Source organism: Heterodontus francisci, chromosome 22 (genome assembly GCF_036365525.1).
Source record: "Heterodontus francisci isolate sHetFra1 chromosome 22, sHetFra1.hap1, whole genome shotgun sequence".
Taxonomy (NCBI): Eukaryota; Metazoa; Chordata; class Chondrichthyes; order Heterodontiformes; family Heterodontidae; genus Heterodontus; species Heterodontus francisci.
The window spans coordinates 38,959,426-38,980,422 of record NC_090392.1 but is presented as its reverse complement, the minus strand read 5'-3'; the positions used below and the strand labels follow the sequence as shown (position 1 = coordinate 38,980,422).

The window sequence follows — 20,997 nt, the reverse complement described above, 5'->3', positions numbered from 1 at the left end:
TGCTGTGGTTGTCTCTGTGGCGCAATTCGCTAGCGCGTTTGGCTGTTAACCGAAAAGTTGCTGGTTCAAGCCCACCCAGGGACGTCGGCCCTTATTGAGCGTTTCACTTAGCGCCCCTGGACGTGCTTGTTCTGCTCTCTGTGTTTGCATTGGTGTCTTCTTTTCCTGATTATTAAACAACGCTGCTCTGATCCATGACCTGACTGTTTCCATGCATTCATGATGAGCAATTTTCAATGAAATGAGCAAAAACCATGCACAGACGTCGGACCCATGCTAAATATATTGAGGTCGGTCGGGCTTCGAAAAAAGCAATGCAAATTCATTCAATGGCTGCACAATTTGGGACTGTTCCACCGCTGGTATTAGGGAAAACAAATTGAATGCGGTGGACCATTTTAATGATATTTTACCTGCATCAAATAAGTTCACTTTTATTGACGTACACTAAAAGTCCCTGGCTGACATTGTTCCAGTCCACTGCTAACAGCTGATCAAAGCAGGTGGAGAATTGCTCGTGACAGCTGAGCACCAAGCGCTGAATTTTCTTCAGTTTTCAAATCCAATTCCACACATCGTGACTCAGAATCACTGCTGTGAGACTGGGATATCGCTGCAAATACTCAACAGGACGGGCAACTTGTGAAAACTCTTTCAATTTTTGTTGTACAGACTTTTCTTAAAACTTCATACTGGCCCAAAATGCAATATAAAGCGTGTGTGTGTGTCTGTGCCTGTGGCTGTCATGGTTCTATCGAAACTGTGAGTCTTGATGTGATGAGGGCGATGCATTGTGAGTGTGTCAGTTGTAAATCTCCTTTTATTTTGATAATATATATCAGGTTCTAAATATATAAATATTGTGCACTTGAGTATTATGGGTGTATCAGTGTGCTCATTCTGAATAAATGTGTGTGTGTGTGTGCGTGTGTTACTTCTCAATGTCTTTGTGTGTATCTGTGTTGTGTATACATTTTTCTATGTGTCAAAGCAAAGTAAGAGAGCAATAAATAAGCAGAAAGTACACATAAACTCACACAATGCCACAACACGGTTCAGAAACACGCACACAAACTCACACAGTCCGACAAAACGGTTCAGAAACCCGCAGATAAACTCACACAGTCCTAGAACACCGTTGAGAGACACATTAAACTCACAGCGTCCCAGAACACGCTGCAAAGCCACACACAAACTCACACGGTCCCACAGCACGGTTCAGAGACATCCACAAACTTACACAGTCCCACAACACGGTTCAGACACGCACACACAATCTCACTCAGTCCCGCTGTTCATTTAAAATACCTGTCGAGCACGATAGATCTTAAAACCAGAGACGTTCACCATCCTGACTGCACATATCCATTCCAGTTGCGAAATCGGGAGCACTGGCTCCGGCCAGTTCTGATATAGCACGAGGCTTGTCAATCAAGTCATGCTCCACCCAGCCCAGATTGAGTCACCTACCAGGTCGCAGTTTACTGTGTGTCAGAACCTGCCCCTCAGGTGTGGGAGATTCCAAGCTTAGTCTGTCGGTTAAAAGGGCATGGGGGCAGATTGGCCTTTTGTCATGTGGCAGTATCCTCAATAAAAGCCTCTTTGCCTGGGAAACCGGGTCTAACGGTAGCTACCTGGAGACGAACCGTCAACATTGTGAGTGCAAAAGCAAACGAATGGTGGATGCTGGAAATCTGAAATGAAAAGAGAAAATGCAGGAAATGCGCAGCAACTCAGGCAGCACATCTGGAAAGACAAACAGTGTTCGACTTTCTGGTGGGTAGCCTTTCTTCACAACTGGATAAAGGTTAGAGATTGAACAGGTATAAAGCGAGTGCAGAGGCAGAGGGAAAGGCGAAGGGGCAAGGTGTTGGGATAGGGTGGAACTGTGGCCTGGAGAGTTTGTCTGTCAGGGGAAAGATTTCCGCAGCAGAACAGTGTGACATTGTTAAATGAGCTCTGTTTTGTGCTTTGTACAATTGTTGAATTGCCGCAACCGTTTTGACATTGTCCCCTTGTGAAATGGTTCTCCGACTGACGGAAAAAGTGCTGGGGAGAAATTTTGATTTGTCCCACCAGATGGCAGAGATAAACAGATACCATCCTGCAGCGTCGATCTGGAAAAGCTGATGACTGGCAGGATTCTCCAGCTCACACGGCCTGAGACTCGAATTCATTGAAACACTGGTTTGCAGTGTCTTGGGTAATTTTGCTGTGGTCGTCTCTGTGGCGCAATTGGCTAGCGCGTTCGGTTGTTAAACGAAAGGTTGGTGGTTCAAGCCCACCCAGGGACGTCGGCCATTATTGAGCGTTTTACTTAGCGCCCCTGGACGTGCTTGTTCCACTCTCTGTGTTTGAATTGGTGTCTTCTTTTCCTGATTATTTAACAACGCTGCTCTGATCCATTACCTGACTGTTTCCATGCATTCATGATAAGCAATTTTCAATGAAATGAGCAAAAACCATGCACAGACGTCGAACCCATATATTAAGGACGGTCGGGCTTCGAAAAAAGCAATGCAAATTCATTCAATGGCTGCACAATCTGGGACTGTTCCACCGCTGGGATTAGGGAAAACAAGTTGAATGCGGTGGACCATTTTAATGATATTTTACCTGCATCAAATAAGTTCACTTTTATTGATGTACACTAAAAGTCCCTGGCTGACATTGTTCCAGTCCACTGCTGACAGCTGATCAAAGCAGGTGTGGAATTGCTCGTGACAGCTGAGCACCAAGTGCTGAATTTTCTTCAGTTTTCAAATCCAATTCCACACATCGTGACTCAGAATCACTGCTGTGAGAGTGGGAAATCGCTGCAAATACTCAACAGGACGGGCAACTTGTGAAAACTCTTTCAATTTTTGTTGTACAGACTTTTCTTAAAACTTCAAACTGGACCATATGGCAATATAAAGCGTGTGTGTGTGTCTGTGGCTGTGGCTGTGATGGTTCTATCGAAACTGAGAGTCTTGATGTTATGAGGGCGATGCATTGTGAGTGTGTCAGTTGTAAATCTCCTTTTATTTTGATAATATATATCAGGTTCTAAATATATAAATATTGTGCACTTGAGTATTATGGGTGTATCAGTGTGCTCATTCTGAATAAATGTGTGTGTGTGTGCGTGTGTTACTTCTCAATGTATTTGTGTGTATCTGTGTTGTGTATACATTTTTCTATGTGTCAAAGCAAAGTAAGAGAGCAATAAATAAGCAGAAAGTACACATAAACTCACACAATGCCACAACACGGTTCAGAAACATGCACACAAACTCACACAGTCCGACAAAACGGTTCAGAAACCCGCAGACAAACTCACACAGTCCTAGAACACCGTTCAGAGACACATTAAACTCACACCGTCCCACAACACGCTGCAAAGCCACACACAAACTCACACGGTCCTACAGCACGGTTCAGAGACATACACAAACTTACACAGTCCCACAACACGGTTCAGACACGCACACACAATCTTACTCAGTCCCGCCGTTCATTTAAAATACCTGTCGAGCACGATGGATCTTAAAACCAGAGACGTTCACCATCCTGACTGCACATATCCATTCCAGTAGCGAAAGGGGGAGCACTGGCTCCGGCCAGTTCTGATATAGCACGAGGCTTGTCAATCAAGTCATGCTCCACCCAGCCCAGATTGAGTCACCTACCAGGTCGCAGTTTACTGTGTGTCAGTACCTGCCCCTCAGGTGTGGGAGATTCCAAGCTTAGTCTGTCGGTTAAAAGGGCATGGGGGCAGATTGGCCTTTTGCCATGTGGCAGTATCCTCAATAAAAGCCTCTTTGCCTGGGAAACCGGGTCTAACGGTAGCTACCTGGAGACGAACCGTCAACATTGTGAGTGCAAAAGCAAACGAATGGTGGATGCTGGAAATCTGAAATGAAAAGAGAAAATGCAGGAAATGCGCAGCAACTCAGGCAGCACATCTGGAAAGACAAACAGTGTTAGACTTTCTGGTGGGTAGCCTTTCTTCACAACTGGATAAAGGTTAGAGATTGAACAGGTATAAAGCGAGTGCAGAGGCAGAGGGAAAGACGAAGGGGCAAGGTCTGGGATAGGGTGGAACTGTGGCCTGGAGAGTTTGTCTGTCAGGGGAAAGATTTCCGCAGCAGAACAGTGTGACATTGTTAAATGAGCTCTGTTTTGTGCTTCGTACAATTGTTGAATTGCCGCAACCGTTTTGACATTGTCCCCTTGTGAAATGGTTCTCCGACTGACGGAAAAAGTGCTACGGAGAAATTTTGATTTGTACCACCAGATGGCAGAGATAAACAGATACCATCCCGCAGCGTCGATCTGGAAAAGCTGATGACTGGAGGATTCTCCAGCTCACACGACCTGAGACTCGAATTCATTGAAACACTGGTTTGCAGTGTCTTGCGTGATTTTGCTGTGGTCGTCTCTGTGGCGCAATTGGCTAGTGCGTTCGGCTGTTGACCGAAAGGTTGGTGGTTCAAGCCCACCCAGGGACGTCGGCCTTTATTGAGCGTTTCACTTAGCGCCCCTGGAAATGCTTGTTCCACTCTCTGTGTTTGCATTGGTGTCTTCTTTTCCTGATTATTTAACAACGCTACTCTGATCCATTACCTGACTGATTCCATGCATTCATGATAAGCAATTTTCAATGAAATGAGCAAAAACCATGCACAGACGTCGAACCCATATATTAAGGTCGGTCGGGCTACGAAAAAAGCAATGCAAAGTCATTCAATGGCTGCACAATCTGGGACTGTTCCACCGCTGGGATTAGGGAAAACAAGTTGAATGCGGTGGACCATTTTAATGATATTTTACCTGCATCAAATAAGTTCACTTTTATTGATGTACACTAAAAGTCCTTGGCTGACATTGTTCCAGTCCACTGCTGACAGCTGATCAAAGCAGGTGTGGAATTGCTCATGACAGCTGAGCACCAAGCGCTGAATTTTCTTCAGTTTTCAAATCCAATTCCACACATCGTGACTCAGAATCACTGCTGTGAGAGTGGGAAATCGCTGCAAATACTCAACAGGACGGGCAACTTGTGAAAACTCTTTCAATTTTTGTTGTACAGACTTTTCTTAAAACTTCTAACTGGACCATATGGCAATATAAAGCGTGTGTGTGTGTCTGTGGCTGTGGCTGTGATGGTTCTATCGAAACTGTGAGTCTTGATGTTATGAGGGCGATGCATTGTGAGTGTGTCAGTTGTAAATCTCCTTTTATTTTGATAATATATATCAGGTTCTAAATATATAAATATTGTGCACTTGAGTATTATGGGTGTATCAGTGTGCTCATTCTGAATAAATGTGTGTGTGTGTGTGCGTGTGTTACTCCTCAATGTATTTGTGTGTATCTGTGTTGTGTATACATTTTTCTATGTGTCAAAGCAAAGTAAGAGAGCAATAAATAAGCAGAAAGTACACATAAACTCACACAATGCCACAACACGGTTCAGACACACGCACACAAACTCACACAGTCCGACAAAACGGTTCAGAAACCCGCAGACAAACTCACACAGTCCTAGAACACCGTTCAGAGACACATTAAACTCACAGCGTCCCACAACACGCTGCAAAGCCACACACAAACTCACACGGTCCCACAGCACGGTTCAGAGAGATACACAAACGTACACAGTCCCACAACACGGTTCAGACACGCACACACAATCTCACTCAGTCCCGCCGTTCATTTAAAATACCTGTCGAGCACGATAGATCGTAATACCAGAGAGGTTCACCATCCTGACTGCACATATCCATTCCAGTAGCGAAAGGGGGAGCACTGGCTCCGGCCAGTTCTGATATAGCACGAGGCTTGTCAATCAAGTCATGCTCCACCCAGCCCAGATAGAGTCACATACCAGGTCGCAGTTTACTGTGTGTCAGAACCTGCCCCTCAGGTGTGGGAGATTCCAAGCTTAGTCTGTCGGTTAAAAGGGCATGGGGGCAGATTGGCCTTTTGCCATGTGGCAGTATCCTCAATAAAAGCCTCTTTGCCTGGGAAACCGGGTCTAACGGTAGCTACCTGGAGACGAACCGTCAACATTGTGAGTGCAAAAGCAAACGAATGGTGGATGCTGGAAATCTGAAATGAAAAGGCAGGAAATGCGCAGCAACTCAGGCAGCACATCTGGAAAGACAAACAGTGTTAGACTTTCTGGTGGGTAGCCTTTCTTCACAACTGGATAAAGGTAAGAGATTGAACAGGTATAAAGCGAGTGCAGAGGCAGAGGGAAAGGCGAAGGGGCAAGGTGTGGGATAGGGTGGAACTGTGGCCTGGAGAGTTTGTCTGTCAGGGGAAAGATTTCCGCAGCAGAACAGTGTGACATTGTTAAATAAGCTCTGTTTTGTGCTTCGTACAATTGTTGAATTGCCGCAACCGTTTTGACATTGTCCCCTTGTGAAATGGTTCTCCGACTGACGGAAAAAGTGCTGGGGAGAAATTTTGATTTGTACCACCAGATGGCAGAGATAAACAGAGACCATCCCGCAGCGTCGATCTGGAAAAGCTGATGACTGGCAGGATTCTCCAGCTCACACGACCTGAGACTCGATTTCATTGAAACACTGGTTTGCAGTGTCTTGCACAATTTTGCGGTGGTCGTCTCTGTGGCGCAATTGGCTCGCGCGTTCGGCTGTTAACCGAAAGGTTGGTGGTGCAAGCCCACCCAGGGACGTCGGCCCTTATTGAGCGTTTCACTTAGCGCCCCTGGACGTGCTTGTTCTACTCTCTGTGTTTGCATTGGTGTCTTCTTTTCCTGATTATTTAACAACGCTGCTCTGATCCATTACCTGACTGTTTCCATGCATTCATGATAAGCAATTTTCAATGAAATGAGCAAAAACCATGCACAGACGTCGAACCCATGCTAAATATATTAAGGTCGGTCGGGCTTCGAAAAAAACAATGCAAATTCATTCAATGGCTGCACAATCTGGGACTGTTCCACCGCTGGGATTAGGGAAAACAAGTTGAATGCGGTGGACCATTTTAATGATATTTTACCTGCATCAAATAAGTTCACTTTTATTGATGTATACTAAAAGTCCCTGGATGACATTAAGAAGAGCAAGGAGAGGACACGAGAAGTCATTGGCGGATAGGATCAAAGAAAACCCAAAGGCTTTCTATAGGTATATCAGGAATAAACGAATGATAAGAGTTAGAACAGGGCCAATCAAGGATAGTAGTGGAAAGTTGTGTGCGGAATCAGAGGAGATAGGGGAAGCATTAAATGAATATTTTTCGTCAGTATTTACAGTAGAGAAAGAAAATGTTGTCGAGGAGAATACTGAGATACAGACTACTAGGCTAGATGGGATTGAGGTTCACAAGGAGGAGGTGTTAGCAATTTTGGAAAGAGTGAAAATAGATAAGTCCCCTGGGCCAGATGGGATTTATCCTAGGATTCTCTGGGAAGCCAGGGAGGAGATTGCAGAGCCGTTGTTGTTGATCTTTAAGTCGTCATTGTCGACAGGAGTAGTGCCGGAGGACTGGAGGATAGCAAATGTTGTCCCCTTGTTCAAGAAGGGGAGTAGAGACAGCCCTGGTAATTATAGACCTGTGAGCCTTACTTCGGTTGTGGGTAAAATGTTGGAAAAGGTTATAAGAGACAGGATTTATAATCATCTTGAAAAGAATAAGTTCATTTGCGATAGTCAGCACGGTTTTGTGAAAGGTAGGTCGTGCCTCACAAACCTTATTGAGTTTTTCGAGAAGGTGACCAAACAGGTGGATGAGGGTAAAGCCGTGGATGTGGTGTATATGGATTTCAGTAAGGCGTTTGATAAGGTTCCCCACGGTAGGCTATTGCAGAAAATACGGAAGTATGGGGTTGAAGGTGATTTAGAGCTTTGGATCAGAAATTGGCTAGCTGAAAGAAGACAGAGGGTGGTGGTTGATGGCAAATGTTCATCCTGGAGTTTAGTTACTAGTGGTGTACCGCAAGGTTCTGTTTTGGGGCCACTGCTGTTTGTCATTTTTATAAACGACCTGGATGAGGGTGTAGAAGGGTGGGTTAGTAAATTTGCGGATGACACGAAGGTCGGTGGAGTTGTGGATAGTGTCGAAGGGTGTTGTAGGGTACAGAGGGACATAGATAGGCTGCAGAGCTGGGCTGAGAGATGGCAAATGGAGTTTAATGCGGAGAAGTGTGAGGTGATTCACTTTGGAAGGAGTAACAGCAATGCAGAGTACTGGGCTAATGGGAAGATTCTTGGTAGTGTAGATGAGCAGAGAGATCTTGGTATCCAGGTACATAAATCCCTGAAAGTTGCTACCCAGGTTAATAGGGCTGTTAAGAAGGCATATGGTGTGTTAGCCTTTATTAGGAGGGGGATCGAGTTTCAGAGCCACGGGGTCATGATGCAGCTGTACAAAACTCTGGTGAGGCCGCACCTGGAGTATTGCGTGCAGTTCTGGTCACCGCATTATAGGAAGGATGTCGAAGCTTTGGAAAGGGTGCAGAGGAGATTTACTAGGATGTTGCCTGGTATGGAAGGAAGGTCTTACGAGGAAAGGCTGAGGGACTTGGGGTTGTTTCGTTAGAGAGAAGGAGGAGGAGAGGTGACTTAATAGAGACATACAAGATAATCAGAGGGTTAGATAGGATGGATAGTGAGAGTCTTTTTCCTCGGATGAGGATGGCAAACACGAGGGGACATAGCTTTAAGTTGAGGGGTGAAAGATATAGGACAGATGTCAGAGGTAGTTTCTTTACGCAGAGAGTAGTAGGGGCGTGGAACGCCCTGCCTGCAACAGTAGTAGACTCGCCAACTTTAAGGGCATTTAAGTGGTCATTGGATAGACATATGGATGAAAATGGAATAGTGTAGGTCAGATGATCGGCGCAACATCGAGGGCCGAAGGGCCTGTACTGCGCTGTAATATTCTAATTCTAATTCTAATTTTTCCAGTCCACTGCTAACAGCTGATCAATGCAGGTGTGGTATTGCTCGTGACAGCTGAGCACCAAGCGCTGAATTTTCTTCAGTTTTCAAATCCAATTCCACACATCGTGACTCAGAATCACTGCTGTGAGAGTGGGAAATCGCTGCAAATACTCAACAGGACGGGCAACTTGTGAAAACTCTTTCAATTTTGGTTGTACAGACTTTTCTTAAAACTTCAAACTGGACCATATGGCAATATAAAGCGTGTGTGTGTGTCTGTGGCTGTGGCTGTCATGGTTCTATCGAAACTGTGAGTCTTGATGTTATGAGGGCGATGCATTGTGAGTGTGTCAGTTGTAAATCTCCTTTTATTTTGATAATATATATCAGGTTCTAAATATATAAATATTGTGCACTTGAGTATTATGGGTGTATCAGTGTGCTCATTCTGAATAAATGTGTGTGTGTGTGTGCGTGTGTTACTTCTCAATGTATTTGTGTGTATCTGTGTTGTGTATACATTTTTCTATGTGTCAAAGCAAAGTAAGAGAGCAATAAATAAGCAGAAAGTGCACATAAACTCACACAATGCCACAACACGGTTCAGAAACACGCACACAAACTCACACAGTCCGACAAAACGGTTCAGAAACCCGCAGACAAACTCACACAGTCCGAGAACACCGTTCAGAGACACATTAAACTCACAGCGTCCCGCAACACGCTGCAAAGCCACACACAAACTCACACGGTCCCACAGCACGGTTCAGAGACATGTACAAACTTACACAGTCCCACAACACGGTTCAGACACGCACACACAATCTCACTCAGTCCCGCCGTTCATTTAAAATACCTGTCGAGCACGATAGATCTTAAAACCAGAGACGTTCACCATCCTCACTGCACATATCCATTCCAGTCGCGAAATCGGGAGCACTGGCTCCGGCCAGTTCTGATACAGCACGAGGCTTGTCAATCAAGTCATGCTCCACCCAGCCCAGATTGAGTCACCTGCCAGGTCGCAGTTTACTGTGTGTCAGAACCTGCCCCTCAGGTGTGGGAGATTCCAAGCTTAGTCTGTCGGTTAAAAGGGCATGGGGGCAGATTGGCCTTTTGCCATGTGGCAGTATCCTCAATAAAAGCCTCTTTGCCTGGGAAACCGGGTCTAATGGTAGCTACCTGGACACGAACCGTCAACATTGTGAGTGCAAAAGCAAACGAATGGTGGATGCTGGAAATCTGAAATGAAAAGAGAAAATGCAGGAAATGCGCAGCAACTCAGTCAACACATCTGGAAAGACAAACAGTGTTAGACTTTCTGGTGGGTAGCCTTTCCTCACAACTGGATAAAGGTTAGAGATTGAACAGGGATAAAGCGAGTGCAGAGGCAGAGGGAAAGGCGACGGGGCAAGGTCTGGGAGAGGGTGGAACTGTGGCCTGGAGAGTTTGTCTGTCAGGGGAAAGATTTCCGCAGCAGAACAGTGTGCCATTGTTAAATGAGCTCTGTTTTGTGCTTCGTACAATTGTTGAATTGCCGCAACCATTTTGACATTGTCCCCTTGTGAAATGGTTCTCCGACTGACGGAAAAAGTGCTGGGGAGAAATTTTGATTTGTACCACCAGATGGCAGAGATAAACAGATACCATCCCGCAGCGTCGATATGGAAAAGCTGATGACTGGCAGGATTCTCCAGCTCACACGACCTGAGACTCGAATTCATTGAAACACTGGTTTGCAGTGTCTTGCGTGATTTTGCTGTGGTCGTCTCTGTGGCGCAATTGGCTAGCGCGTTCGGCTGTTAACCGAAAGGTTGGTGGTTCAAGCCCACCCAGGGACGTCGGCCCTTATTGAGCGTTTCACTTAGCGCCCCTGGACGTGCTTGTTCTGCTCTCTGTGTTTGCATTGGTGTCTTCTTTTCCTGATTATTAAACAACGCTGCTCTGATCCATGACCTGACTGTTTCCATGCATTCATGATGAGCAATTTTCAATGAAATGAGCAAAAACCATGCACAGACGTCGGACCCATGCTAAATATATTGAGGTCGGTCGGGCTTCGAAAAAAGCAATGCAAATTCATTCAATGGCTGCACAATTTGGGACTGTTCCACCGCTGGGATTAGGGAAAACAAATTGAATGCGGTGGACCATTTTAATGATATTTTACCTGCATCAAATAAGTTCACTTTTATTGACGTACACTAAAAGTCCCTGGCTGACATTGTTCCAGTCCACTGCTAACAGCTGATCAAAGCAGGTGGAGAATTGCTCGTGACAGCTGAGCACCAAGCGCTGAATTTTCTTCAGTTTTCAAATCCAATTCCACACATCGTGACTCAGAATCACTGCTGTGAGACTGGGATATCGCTGCAAATACTCAACAGGACGGGCAACTTGTGAAAACTCTTTCAATTTGTGTTGTACAGACTTTTCTTAAAACTTCATACTGGCCCATATGGCAATATAAAGCGTGTGTGTGTGTCTGTGCCTGCGGCTGTCATGGTTCTATCGAAACTGTGAGTCTTGATGTGATGAGGGCGATGCATTGTGAGTGTGTCAGTTGTAAATCTCCTTTTATTTTGATAATATATATCAGGTTCTAAATATATAAATATTGTGCACTTGAGTATTATGGGTGTATCAGTGTGCTCATTCTGAATAAATGTGTGTGTGTGTGTGCGTGTGTTACTTCTCAATGTCTTTGTGTGTATCTGTGTTGTGTATACATTTTTCTATGTGTCAAAGCAAAGTAAGAGAGCAATAAATAAGCAGAAAGTACACATAAACTCACACAATGCCACAACACGGTTCAGAAACACGCACACAAACTCACACAGTCCGACAAAACGGTTCAGAAACCCGCAGACAAACTCACAAAGTCCTAGAACACCGTTGAGAGACATATTAAACTCACAGCGTCCCAGAACACGCTGCAAAGCCACACACAAACTCACACGGTCCCACAGCAAGGTTCAGAGACATCCACAAACTTACACAGTCCCACAACACGGTTCAGACACGCACACACAATCTCACTCAGTCCCGCTGTTCATTTAAAATACCTGTCGAGCACGATAGATCTTAAAACCAGAGACGTTTACCATCCTGACTGCACATATCCATTCCAGTTGCGAAATCGGGAGCACTGGCTCCGGCCAGTTCTGATATAGCACGAGGCTTGTCAATCAAGTCATGCTCCACCCAGCCCAGATTGAGTCACCTACCAGGTCGCAGTTTACTGTGTGTCAGAACCTGCCCCTCAGGTGTGGGAGATTCCAAGCTTAGTCTGTCGGTTAAAAGGGCATGGGGGCAGATTGGCCTTTTGTCATGTGGCAGTATCCTCAATCAAAGCCTCTTTGCCTGGGAAACCGGGTCTAACGGTAGCTACCTGGAGACGAACCGTCAACATTGTGAGTGCAAAAGCAAACGAATGGTGGATGCTGGAAATCTGAAATGAAAAGAGAAAATGCAGGAGATGCGCAGCAACTCAGGCAGCACATCTGGAAAGACAAACAGTGTTCGACTTTCTGGTGGGTAGCCTTTCTTCACAACTGGATAAAGGTTAGAGATTGAACAGGTATAAAGCGAGTGCAGAGGCAGAGGGAAAGGCGAAGGGGCAAGGTGTGGGATAGGGTGGAACTGTGGCCTGGAGAGTTTGTCTGTCAGGGGAAAGATTTCCGCAGCAGAACAGTGTGACATTGTTAAATGAGCTCTGTTTTGTGCTTCGTACAATTGTTGAATTGCCGCAACCGTTTTGACATTGTCCCCTTGTGAAATGGTTCTCCGACTGACGGAAAAAGTGCTGGGGAGAAATTTTGATTTGTCCCACCAGATGGCAGAGATAAACAGATACCATCCCGCAGCGTCGATCTGGAAAAGCTGATGACTGGCAGGATTCTCCAGCTCACACGGCCTGAGACTCGAATTCATTGAAACACTGGTTTGCAGTGTCTTGGGTAATTTTGCTGTGGTCGTCTCTGTGGCGCAATTGGCTAGCGCGTTCGGTTGTTAAACGAAAGGTTGGTGGTTCAAGCCCACCCAGGGACGTCGGCCATTATTGAGCGTTTTACTTAGCGCCCCTGGACGTGCTTGTTCCACTCTCTGTGTTTGAATTGGTGTCTTCTTTTCCTGATTATTTAACAACGCTGCTCTGATCCATTACCTGACTGTTTCCATGCATTCATGATAAGCAATTTTCAATGAAATTAGCAAAAACCATGCACAGACGTCGAACCCATATATTAAGGACGGTCGGGCTTCGAAAAAAGCAATGCAAATTCATTCAATGGCTGCACAATCTGGGACTGTTCCACCGCTGGGATTAGGGAAAACAAGTTGAATGCGGTGGACCATTTTAATGATATTTTACCTGCATCAAATAAGTTCACTTTTATTGATGTACACTAAAAGTCCCTGGCTGACATTGTTCCAGTCCACTGCTGACAGCTGATCAAAGCAGGTGTGGAATTGCTCGTGACAGCTGAGCACCAAGCGCTGAATTTTCTTCAGTTTTCAAATCCAATTCCACACATCGTGACTCAGAATCACTGCTGTGAGAGTGGGAAATCGCTGCAAATACTCAACAGGACGGGCAACTTGTGAAAACTCTTTCAATTTTTGTTGTACAGACTTTTCTTAAAACTTCAAACTGGACCATATGGCAATATAAAGCGTGTGTGTGTGTCTGTGGCTGTGGCTGTGATGGTTCTATCGAAACTGAGAGTCTTGATGTTATGAGGGCGATGCATTGTGAGTGTGTCAGTTGTAAATCTCCTTTTATTTTGATAATATATATCAGGTTCTAAATATATAAATATTGTGCACTTGAGTATTATGGGTGTATCAGTGTGCTCATTCTGAATAAATGTGTGTGTGTGTGCGTGTGTTACTTCTCAATGTATTTGTGTGTATCTGTGTTGTGTATACATTTTTCTATGTGTCAAAGCAAAGTAAGAGAGCAATAAATAAGCAGAAAGTACACATAAACTCACACAATGCCACAACACGGTTCAGAAACATGCACACAAACTCACACAGTCCGACAAAACGGTTCAGAAACCCGCAGACAAACTCACACAGTCCTAGAACACCGTTCAGAGACACATTAAACTCACACCGTCCCACAACACGCTGCAAAGCCACACACAAACTCACACGGTCCTACAGCACGGTTCAGAGACATACACAAACTTACACAGTCCCACAACACGGTTCAGACACGCACACACAATCTCACTCAGTCCCGCCGTTCATTTAAAATACCTGTCGAGCACGATGGATCTTAAAACCAGAGACGTTCACCATCCTGACTGCACATATCCATTCCAGTAGCGAAAGGGGGAGCACTGGCTCCGGCCAGTTCTGATATAGCACGAGGCTTGTCAATCAAGTCATGCTCCACCCAGCCCAGATTGAGTCACCTACCAGGTCGCAGTTTACTGTGTGTCAGTACCTGCCCCTCAGGTGTGGGAGATTCCAAGCTTAGTCTGTCGGTTAAAAGGGCATGGGGGCAGATTGGCCTTTTGCCATGTGGCAGTATCCTCAATAAAAGCCTCTTTGCCTGGGAAACCGGGTCTAACGGTAGCTACCTGGAGACGAACCGTCAACATTGTGAGTGCAAAAGCAAACGAATGGTGGATGCTGGAAATCTGAAATGAAAAGAGAAAATGCAGGAAATGCGCAGCAACTCAGGCAGCACATCTGGAAAGACAAACAGTGTTAGACTTTCTGGTGGGTAGCCTTTCTTCACAACTGGATAAAGGTTAGAGATTGAACAGGTATAAAGCGAGTGCAGAGGCAGAGGGAAAGACGAAGGGGCAAGGTCTGGGATAGGGTGGAACTGTGGCCTGGAGAGTTTGTCTGTCAGGGGAAAGATTTCCGCAGCAGAACAGTGTGACATTGTTAAATGAGCTCTGTTTTGTGCTTCGTACAATTGTTGAATTGCCGCAACCGTTTTGACATTGTCCCCTTGTGAAATGGTTCTCCGACTGACGGAAGAAGTGCTGGGGAGAAATTTTGATTTGTACCACCAGATGGCAGAGATAAACAGATACCATCCCGCAGCGTCGATCTGGAAAAGCTGATGACTGGCAGGATTCTCCAGCTCACACGACCTGAGACTCGAATTCATTGTAACACTGGTTTGCAGTGTCTTGGGTGTTTTGGCTGTGGTCGTCTCTGTGGCGCAATTGGCTAGCGCGTTCGGCTGTTAACCGAAAGATTGGTGGTTCAAGCCCACCCAGAGACGTCGGCCCTTATTGAGCGTTTCACTTAACGCCCCTGGACGTGCTAGCTCTACTCTCTCTGTTTGCATTGGTGTCTTCTTTTCCTGATTATTTAACAACGCTGCTCTGATCCATTACCTGACTGTTTCCATGCATTCATGATAAGCAATTTTCAATGAAATGAGCAAAAACCAAGCACAGACGTCGAACCCATGCTAAATATATGAAGGTCGGTCGGGCTTCGAAAAAAGCAATGCAAATTCATTCAATGGCTGCACAATCTGGGACTGTTCCACCGCTGGGATTAGGGAAAACAAGTTAAATGCGGTGGACCATTTTAATGATATTTTACCTGCATCAAATAAGTTCACTTTTATTGCTGTACACTAAAAGTCCCTGGCTGACATTGCTCCAGTCCACTGCTAACAGCTGATCAAAGCAGGTGTGGAATTGCTCGTGACAGCTGAGCACCAAGCGCTGAATTTTCTTCAGTTTTCAAATCCAATTCCACACATCGTGACTCAGAATCACTGCTGTGAGAGTGGGAAATCGCTGCAAATACTCAACAGGACGGGCAACTTGTGAAAACTCTTTCAATTTTTGTTGTACAGACTTTTCTTAAAACTTCAAACTGGACCATATGGCAATATAAAGCGTGTGTGTGTGTCTGTGGCTGTGGCTGTCATGGTTCTATCGAAACTGTGAGTCTTGATGTTATGAGGGCGATGCATTGTGAGTGTGTCAGTTGTAAATCTCCTTTTATTTTGATAATATATATCAGGTTCTAAATATATAAATATTGTGCACTTGAGTATTATGGGTGTATCAGTGTGCTCATTCTGAATAAATGTGTGTGTGTGTGTGCGTGTGTTACTTCTCAATGTATTTGTGTGTATCTGTGTTGTGTATACATTTTTCTTTGTGTCAAAGCAAAGTAAGAGAACAATAAATAAGCAGAAAGTACACATAAACTCACACAATGCCACAACACAGTTCAGAAACAAGCACACAAACTCACACAGTCCGACAAAACGGTTCAGGAACCCGCAGACAAACTCACACAGTCCTAGAACACCGTTCAGAGACACATTAAACTCACACCGTCCCACAACACGCTGCAAAGCCACACACAAACTCACACGGTCTCACAGCACGGTTCAGAGACATACACAAACTTACACAGTCCCACAACACGGTTCAGACACGCACACACAATCTCACTCAGTCCCGCCGTTCATTTAAAATACCTGTCGAGCACGGTAGATCTTAAAACCAGAGACGTTCACCATCCTGACTGCACATATCCATTCCAGTAGCGAAAGGAGGAGCACTGGCTCCGGCCAGTTCTGATATAGCACGAGGCTTGTCAATCAAGTCATGCTCCACCCAGCCCAGATTGAGTCACCTACCAGGTCGCAGTTTACTGTGTGTCAGAACCTGCCCCTCAGGTGTGGCAGATTCCAAGCTTAGTCTATCAGTTAAAAGGGCATGGGGGCAGATTGGCCTTTTGCCATGCGGCAGTATCCACAATAAAAGCCTCTTTGCCTGGGAAACCGGGTCTAACTTTAGCTACCTGGAGACGAACCGTCAACATTGTGAGTGCAAAAGCAAACGAATGGTGGATGCTGGAAATCTGAAATGAAAAGAGAAAATGCAGGAAATGCGCAGCAACTCAGGCAGCACATCTGGAAAGACAAACAGTGTTAGACTTTCAGGTGGGTAGCCTTTCTTCACAACTGGATAAAGGTTAGAGATTGAACAGGCATAAAGCGAGTGCAGAGGCAGAGGGCAAGGCGAAGGGGCAGGGACTGGGATAGGGTGGAACTGTGGCCTGGAGAGTTTGTCTGTCAGGGGAAAGATTTCCGCAGCAGAACAGTGTGACATTGTTAAATGAGCTCTGTTTTGTGCTTCGTACAATTGTTGAATTGCCGCAACCGTTTTGACATTGTCCCCTTGTGAAATGGTTCTCCGACTGACGGAAAAAGTGCTGGGGAGAAATTTTGATTTGTACCACCAGATGGCAGAGATAAACAGATACCATCCCGCAGCGTCGATCTGGAAAAGCTGATGACTGGCAGGATTCTCCAGCTCACACGACCTGAGACTCGAATTCATTGAAACACTGGTTTGCAGTGTCTTGCGTGATTTTGCTGTGGTCGTCTCTGTGGCGCAATTGGCTAGCGCGTTCGGCTGTTAACCGAAAGGTTGGTGGTTCAAGACCACCCAGGGACGTCGGCCCTTATTGTGCGTTTCACGAAGCGCCCCTGGACGTGCTTGTTCTACTATCTGTGTTTGCATTGGTGTCTCCTTTTCCTGATTATTTAACAACGCTGCTCTGATCCATTACCTGACTGTTTCCATGCATTCATGATAAGCAATTTTCAATGAAATGAGCAAAAACCATGCACAGACGTCGAACCCATGCTAAATATATTAAGGTCGGTCGGGCTTCGAAAAAAGCAATGCAAATTCATTCAATGGCTGCACAATCTGGGACTGTTCCACCGCTGGGATTAGGGAAAACAAGTTGAATGCGGTGGACCATTTTAATGATATTTTACCTGCATCAAATAAGTTCACTTTTATTGATGTACACTAAAAGTCCCTGGCTGACATTGTTCCAGTCCACTGCTAACAGCTGATCAAAGCAGGTGTGGAATTGCTCGTGACAGCTGAGCACCAAGCGCTGAATTTTCTTCAGTTTTCAAATCCAATTCCACACATCGTGACTCAGAATCACTGCTGTGAGAGTGGGAAATCGCTGCAAATACTCAACAGGACGGGCAACTTGTGAAAACTCTTTCAATTTTTGTTGTACAGACTTTTCTTAAAACTTCAAACTGGACCATATGGCAATATAAAGCGTGTGTGTGTGTCTGTGGCTGTGGCTGTCATGGTTCTATCGAAACTGTGAGTCTTGATGTTATGAGGGCGATGCATTGTGAGTGTGTCAGTTGTAAATTTCCTTTTATTTTGATAATATATATCAGGTTCTAAATATATAAATATTGTGCACTTGAGTATTATGGGTGTATCAGTGTGCTCATTCTGAATAAATGTGTGTGTGTGTGTGCGTGTGTTACTTCTCAATGTATATGTGTGTATCTGTGTTGTGTATACATTTTTCTATGTGTCAAAGCAAAGTAAGAGAGCAATAAATAAGCAGAAAGTACACATAAACTCACACAATGCCACAACACGGTTCAGAAACACGCACACAAACTCACACAGTCCGACAAAACGGTTCAGAAACCCGCAGACAAACTCACACAGTCCTAGAACACCGTTCAGAGACACATTAAACTCACAGCGTCCCACAACACGCTGCAAAGCCACACACAAACTCACACGGTCCCACAGCACGTTTCAGAGACATACACAAACTTACACAGTCCCACAACACGGTTCAGACACGCACACACAATCTCACTCAGTCCCGCCGTTCATTTAAAATACCTGTCGAGCACAATAGATCTTAAAACCAGATACGTTCACCATCCTGACTGCACATATCCATTCCAGTAGCGAAAGGGGGAGCACTGGCTCCGGCCAGTTCTGATATAGCACGAGGCTTGTCAATCAAGTCATGCTCCACCCAGCCCAGATTGAGTCACCTACCAGGTCGCAGTTTAAAGTGTGTCAGAACCTGCCCCTCAGGTGTGGGAGATTCCAAGCTTAGTCTATCGGTTAAAAGGGCATGGGGGCAGATTGGCCTTTTGCCATGTGTCAGGGGAAAGATTTCCGCAGCAGAACAGTGTGACATTGTTAAATGAGCTCTGTTTTGTGCTTCGTACAATTGTTGAATTGCCGCAACCGTTTTGACATTGTCCCCTTGTGAAATGGTTCTCCGACTGACGGAAAAAGTGCTGGGGAGAAATTTTGATTTGTACCACCAGATTGCAGAGATAAACAGATACCATCCCGCAGCGTCGATCTGGAAAAGCTGATGACTGGCAGGATTCTCCAGCTCACACGACCTGAGACTCGAATTCATTGAAACACTGGTTTGCAGTGTCTTGCGTGATTTTGCTGTGGTCGTCTCTGTGGCGCAATTGGCTAGCGCGTTCGGCTGTTAACCGAAAGGTTGGTGGTTCAAGCCCACCCAGGGACGTCGGCCCTTATTGTGCGTTTCACTTAGCGCCCCTGGACGTGCTTGTTCTACTCTCTGCGTTTGCATTGGTGTCTTCTTTTCCTGATTATTTAACAACGCTGCTTTGATCCATTACCTGACTGTTTCCATGCTTTCATGATAAGCAATTTTCAATGAAATGAGCAAAAACCATGCACAGACGTCGAACCCATATACTAAGGTCGGTCGGGCTTCGAAAAAAGCAATGCAAATTCATTCAATGGCTGCACAATCTGGGACTGTTCCACCGCTGGGATTAGGGAAAACAAGTTGAATGCGGTGGACCATTTTAATGATATTTTACCTGCATCAAATAAGTTCACTTTTATTGATGTACACTAAAAGTCCCTGGCTGACATTGTTCCAGTCCACTGCTGACAGCTGATCAAAGCAGGTGTGGAATTGCTCGTGACAGCTGAGCACCAAGCGCTGAATTTTCTTCAGTTTTCAAATCCAATTCCACACATCGTGACTCAGAATCACTGCTGTGAGAGTGGGAAATCGCTGCAAATACTCAACAGGACGGGCAACTTGTGAAAACTCTTTCAATTTTTGTTGTACAGACTTTTCTTAAAACTTCAAACTGGACCATATGGCAATATAAAGCGTGTGTGTGTCTGTGGCTGTGGCTGTGATGGTTCTATCGAAACTGAGAGTCTTGATGTTATGAGGGCGATGCATTGTGAGTGTGTCAGTTGTAAATCTCCTTTTATTTTGATAATATATATCAGGTTCTAAATATATAAATATTGTGCACTTGAGTATTATGGGTGTATCAGTGTGCTCATTCTGAATAAATGTGTGTGTGTGTGTGCGTGTGTTACTTCTCAATGTATTTGTGTGTATCTGTGTTGTGTATACATTTTTCTATGTGTCAAAGCAAAGTAAGAGAGCAATAAATAAGCAGAAAGTACACATAAACTCACACAATGCCACAACACGGTTCAGAAACATGCACACAAACTCACACAGTCCGACAAAACGGTTCAGAAACCCGCAGACAATCTCACACAGTCCTAGAACACCGTTCAGAGACACATTAAACTCACACCATTCCACAACACGCTGCAAAGCCACACACAAACTCACACGGTCCCACAGCACGGTTCAGAGACATACACAAACTTACACAGTCCCACAACACGGTTCAGACACGCACACACAATCTCACTCAGTCCCGCCGTTCATTTAAAATACCTGTCGAGCACAATAGGTCTTAAAACCAGAGACGTTCACCATCCTGACTGCACATATCCATTCCAGTAGCGAAAGGGGGAGCACTGGCTCCGGCCAGTTCTGATATAGCACGAGGCTTGTCAATCAAGTCATGCTCCACCCAGCCCAGATTGAGTCACCTACCAGGTCGCAGTTTACTGTGTGTCAGAACCTGCCCCTCAGGTGTGGGAGATTCCAAGCTTAGTCTGTCGGTTAAAAGGGCATGGGGGCAGATTGGCCTTTTGCCATGTGGCAATATCCTCAATAAATACCTCTTTGCCTGGGAAACCGGGTCTAACGGTAGCGACCTGGAGACGAACCGTCAACATTGTGAGTGCAAAAGCAAACGAATGGTGGATGCTGGAAATCTGAAATGAAAAGAGAAAATGCAGGAAATGCGCAGCAACTCAGGCAGCACATCTGGAAAGACAAACAGTGTTAGACTTTCTGGTGGGTAGCCTTTCTTCACAACTGGATAAAGGTTAGAGATTGAACAGGTATAAAGCGAGTGCAGAGGCAGAGG

The 20,997-nt window shown here is 45.3% G+C and overlaps 8 non-coding genes across 8 annotated transcripts; all 8 read left to right on the top strand.

Annotated features, from left to right (window-relative positions):
* Positions 1–2,220: 2,220 nt before the first annotated feature.
* trnan-guu (transfer RNA asparagine (anticodon GUU)) lies at positions 2,221–2,294 on the top strand. Its single transcript has one exon. It is a non-coding gene; the product is annotated as a tRNA-Asn (tRNA).
* Positions 2,295–4,419: 2,125 nt separating this feature from the next.
* Positions 4,420–4,493, top strand: trnan-guu (transfer RNA asparagine (anticodon GUU)). The gene has a single exon. It is a non-coding gene; the product is annotated as a tRNA-Asn (tRNA).
* Positions 4,494–6,614: 2,121 nt separating this feature from the next.
* Positions 6,615–6,688, top strand: trnan-guu (transfer RNA asparagine (anticodon GUU)). Its single transcript has one exon. It is a non-coding gene; the product is annotated as a tRNA-Asn (tRNA).
* Positions 6,689–10,670: 3,982 nt separating this feature from the next.
* Positions 10,671–10,744, top strand: trnan-guu (transfer RNA asparagine (anticodon GUU)). The gene has a single exon. It is a non-coding gene; the product is annotated as a tRNA-Asn (tRNA).
* Positions 10,745–12,879: 2,135 nt separating this feature from the next.
* On the top strand, positions 12,880–12,953 carry trnan-guu (transfer RNA asparagine (anticodon GUU)). Its single transcript has one exon. It is a non-coding gene; the product is annotated as a tRNA-Asn (tRNA).
* Positions 12,954–15,079: 2,126 nt separating this feature from the next.
* Positions 15,080–15,153, top strand: trnan-guu (transfer RNA asparagine (anticodon GUU)). The gene has a single exon. It is a non-coding gene; the product is annotated as a tRNA-Asn (tRNA).
* A 2,135-nt stretch (positions 15,154–17,288) lies between these two features.
* On the top strand, positions 17,289–17,362 carry trnan-guu (transfer RNA asparagine (anticodon GUU)). The gene has a single exon. It is a non-coding gene; the product is annotated as a tRNA-Asn (tRNA).
* A 1,805-nt stretch (positions 17,363–19,167) lies between these two features.
* Positions 19,168–19,241, top strand: trnan-guu (transfer RNA asparagine (anticodon GUU)). The gene has a single exon. It is a non-coding gene; the product is annotated as a tRNA-Asn (tRNA).
* The last annotated feature ends 1,756 nt before the right edge of the window (positions 19,242–20,997 follow it).